Source organism: Mastomys coucha, unplaced genomic scaffold, assembly GCF_008632895.1.
Source record: "Mastomys coucha isolate ucsf_1 unplaced genomic scaffold, UCSF_Mcou_1 pScaffold11, whole genome shotgun sequence".
Lineage (NCBI taxonomy): Eukaryota > Metazoa > Chordata > Mammalia > Rodentia > Muridae > Mastomys > Mastomys coucha.
The window spans coordinates 13994522-13999128 of record NW_022196893.1 but is presented as its reverse complement, the minus strand read 5'-3'; the positions used below and the strand labels follow the sequence as shown (position 1 = coordinate 13999128).

Here is a 4607-nt window from a genome sequence, read left to right as displayed (position 1 = left end):
CTAAAAATAACATGGTATAACCGACAGTCGTGACATCAGTCACGAGATGGTGAGCCATCTCAACAAGTGAGATATGAGCTAACCAAGCAGCTGCCAAGCATTTTAGCAGCTGAGTCTCATGACTCAGCTGGGGTTACAGTTTCCTAGGGCTGTGCAGGGCGTGGCTGCACACCTTTAATTCCAATGGTCAGGAGGCAGAGGCAGGCAGATCTCTACAAGTTCAAGGCCAGCCTGATCCACAAATTAAAAATTCCAGCTATCTCCCCAGCCCCTCACCAGCTGCAGCTGCTCAGGAGAGCAGGACCACACATAGCTTGGGCAGCACAGTGAGCTAACCCTGGTGGCCTGGCTCGGAGAGCTGCCCCGAAGGTGTAGGAGCAGAAGATCTGGCCCAGCTCCTTGCTGGCTGTAGTCTTAGGTGAGCTAGCTGGGGCATTTGGGGAGAGCTTACCCTGGTGGTGTGGTTGCAGGAGAGTTGATGGGCTGGCCAACCAGGTCCAGAGCCAGGGCTCTGAGCTGTCTCATTCCAGCATCCACCCTGTCTGTGAACTGCTGGAGCATGTGAAGGGGCTGGTCCTGGTCCTGCAGAACCTAAGCTACAGGATCTCCATGACACAGGTGAGGATCCAGTATTGATGGTGTAGCAGAACCCAGAGGCCTCGGACCAGGCCAATGACTCACTGCAATAAACATTTGCAAGTGAATCTCTTTCGGTAGAGTGTTTGGCACACCACAGCCTCCTCAGTGTGATGTTTATTTTTATTTGGGGGGGGGTCTTTTTTGGGAGGTGGGGTGGGGGAGGTTGCAAGAGTGGAGGGCTGATATGAAGAGATGGGGAGATGAGTGTGATTGGGGTGTATAATATGAAATTCATATTAAAACAATAAAAAGTTTTTTAATGTCGGAACAGGGCTGGTGAGAAGGCTCAGTGGTTAAGAGCACTGACTGCTCTTCCAGAGTTCCAGAGTTCAATTCCCAGCAACCACATGGTGGCTCACAACCATCTGTAATGGGATCCGATGCCCTCTTCTGGTGTGTCTGAAGACAGCTACAGTGTACTCATATAAATAAAAAGTAACTAAATCTTTTTTTTTAAAAATCAGAAAAAACAAACAATTCCATCTGTCTTTGAACTGTCTATGAGAGTCTGACAGGCCAAGGAAGGAATCCCTCAGACACTTAGATTTGAGGTAAAATTGAGGAGGTTAGAGCTGGACATGGTGATATTCAGCTGCAGTCTCAGCTGAGGCAGGAGGATTGCAAGTTTAAGGTCAGCAGGGAGGTCAGTGGGCAGGGGTTAAAAAGGTACAGCCAGGCCTCGTGGTGTACTCCTGAAATCCCAGCACTTGAGAGATGAAGGCAGATGAGAGGTTCAAGTACACACCAGTGTGGTGGCCCTGCTGGGCTCACTAAAGAACTCAAAACCGAAACCAGAGACTTAGCTCGCTGGGGGTTTGGAGCCTATGTAAATGACTCAAGGACCAGATACCAGCTCCTTAGGAAGCCGTGATTCTTTGATCCCTCTTCCCCTTCCTGGAATCCCTTGTATCAATGTTTGAGCTTTGATGTCTGATTCTCACCTAAATGCCAATTGCATACCTGTACTGTCTTTGAGTATAAATGCTCCCCTGTCATTTAGTAAAACACGCCTTGATGAGAACCATTCTCCTGGCGTCGTGTCTCTTTTCTCTGCCACCCATTACAGGTTTCCAAATCCTCGGTTCGTGGAACCCCACGCAAGTAGGAGCTGCAGGACGGCATCCTACACACCAGCTTGGATGTAGAAACTACATCGTTCACTGTTTGCTCCTTTAGCAAGGAGACTGAGTTCCACCACAGTGACAGTGACTTCCTCTTTCACTTCCCTTCCCCATGGGCAGGTGCTCATCTCCATGAAGAGACAAATGTCCTCCAGGGTTCATTCTGTTGTCCATGGTCCTGCCCATTTGGCGAGTTTCTTCTTTCTTTGTGTTTTCCTCCCATTCTGGCAAGTTCTTTATCTGCAAACGGAATTAGTTTCCATGAAAAGCTTAATTAATCAGAGCAACTGACCCGAGCAGGGAGCTGCACACCCTGGAGCCGGGCACACTTGACAGATGGATGCCTTTGTAGTAGTTTTGTTTTTGTAGTTCAGGGTAGCCTCAAGCTTACTGTATAACCAAAGATGACTGGATTCCTTATCCCCCCCCCCGCCTCTCCCACATCCCTGAGTGCTAGGATTACAGGCATGCACCTGTTTTTATGGAGGAATAAGGTTCAAACCCAGAGCTTCCTGCATGCTAGGCAAACATTCTACGAACTGGCCCACATGCCCGGACCTACTGTTGGCCTTTGTATCAAAGGTTCCTCCTTTATGGGTTAAGTCAAAGGCATATCAAAAACATTCAAGGGAGGGCGGTTGAGATGGCTCCACAGCAAGACCTGATGGCCCGAGTTTTAGCTTCAGAACCCAAATAAAGGTGGGTGGGGAAAACTGATTTGAAATAATTGTTCTCCGATGTCATGCATACATAATCCCAGGGCTGCACCTCACAGGGTGTCTGTGAAGTTGGGGGCGGGGGTGCTCCCCTCATCCTGTGACCTTTGCCTAGGATGCTCAGGCTGCAAGCTCTCTTCACACACACTTACTTGGTGTCCTGGTCCTAAAGCCAAGGGGTTGGATGTGTGTTTGTTTCTAACTCTCAGATCTCCTACTTGGTGCATCACCACACCGAGATCACAATAAAGATTTCAGCTCTGACCTCTCTGATGATAAAGACTTGTGCATTCTCAGCTGCATCAGGGACCCAAAGTCCCAACTTGGAACTATCCCAAGAAGCCCTAGGTCTCAACTGGGTATGGTGACACAGACCTGTAATCCTGTAATCTTAGCACCCAGAAAGTGAAGGCAGGAGAACCCTTAATTCAAGGTCATTCTCAGATACATAGCCTCAGATACATGAGACCCTGTCTCAAAAGGGGTTGACAAGAGGGGTCCCAGGTCGGGGGAGGGGGACTGTGAAACTACACAGCATCATTTTGCATGTTGCAAATGTCTACAACATGCATTGGCTTCAAAGAGCAGGGTAGGCATGCACATCATAGACTTGTGTCTACCTGGGTGGCTCAGAGCAGCTAGACTGGATCCCTTCCCTAAGGAGGCAGGGTTTCTCTGTGTAGCCCTGGCTGTCCTCGAACTCAGATATCTGTCTCCACCTCCCAAGTGCTGGGACCAAAGGTGTGCGGCACCACGCCCGGCTGCAACTTTTATGTTTTAAGACTAATTTACAGCAAATTCCTCGTGCGGTCCTGTTAGTCCATACTGGAGACAGATGAGAACCTGGGCCTAATCAGAGATCAGATTGCGAGCGGAGCTGCTGCCGGCAGGGGGCGCCTGGAGCCATCCAATGCCACTCCCAGCTCCTGCAGTCTACGAAGACCTGGCTTTCACAGTAAACATCAGAGGACCCATGGAGAGCGTGGGAGAGGCAGGGACACGACTTTGTGCCAAGATTCCCTCCCTAATATTACTCCCGCGCTAGATGGATTCACACCCCCTGGGCAAGTGCTTTCAGACCTTCCGGGGATATCTTGCTTGTCGAAGCGACGCAGGAGAAGGCCAGAAAAAGAGGCTCTTCTAGTAAAATGGACTGGGCTGCGCCACCTGTTACGAATCTAGCGCTTAACTGAAAAAGAACTGTGGAGGTCACCTGGGATTTAATTGCACGGGGCTGACGATCTGCATGGTTCCTTTTTACTTGGGGACGTGCTCAGAGGTAATGTTGGACTGAGGTTCTATTGGAGGCTTTGACAAATCAAACCAAAGCGCAGATCTCTCAAGATAAGTGCCTCTTTTTTGTTTTGTTTTGTTTTTGTTTTTCGAGACAGGGTTTCTCTGTGTAGCCTGGCTGTCCTGGAACTCACTCTGTAGACCAGGCTGACCTCAAACTCAGAAATCCACCTGCCTCCGCCTCCCAAGTGCTGCCTTTAAAGGCGTGCACCACCACTGCCCGGCGAAAAGTGCCTCTTAATCCAAGCGAAAGTTCGTAGCACTCAATCAGAATATCCAGTTCCTTGGGGCTGTGGGGCTGCGGGTGGTGTGATAGGAAGCCCCTCCGAGCTCTGTTTTAACTCCTCTAGAAAAACCACCTTGAAACCAGGCGGTGGTGGCGCATGCCTTTAATCCCAGCACTTGGGAGGCGGAGACAAGCGGATTTCTGAGTTCGAGGCCAGCCTGGTCTACAGAGTGAGTTCCAGGACAGTCAGGGCTACACAGAGAAACCCTGTCTTGAAAAAGCAAAAAGAAAGGAAGAGAGAGAGACCGCCTTGAAAATACCAATCTGCTTTTGCTCATCCTTCTGGTTCCTTCGGCTCTTTCCTGCCTGTAGAGTCCACCTCCTCCGTTCAGCCAGTCTATTCACACGTTCTGTTTTACAAAACGAGTTGCTGCCCCCACTCGTGAATACCACAGAGCCCATGCTGTGTCTTCAAAGCATCCCAACAGGCAGCACACAGCTGCCAAAGGTACACAGCAAAGACAAAACGGTGGAGAGGGAAAGAAGAGAAGAGAAGGCAGGGAAGTAGTAACGGAGGGAGGGGAGGGAAGACAGAGAAGGACAACGGCAGCA

The 4607-nt window shown here is 49.9% G+C and overlaps 1 long non-coding RNA gene across 1 annotated transcript; it reads right to left on the bottom strand.

Annotated features, from left to right (window-relative positions):
• Nucleotides 1-1663: 1663 nt before the first annotated feature.
• On the bottom strand, nucleotides 1664-3654 carry LOC116081650. Its single transcript, XR_004114948.1, has 2 exons — nucleotides 3557-3654; nucleotides 1664-2000 (listed from the first exon to the last, which is right to left on the bottom strand). It is a non-coding gene; the product is annotated as an uncharacterized LOC116081650 (long non-coding RNA).
• Between the last annotated feature and the right edge of the window lie 953 nt (nucleotides 3655-4607).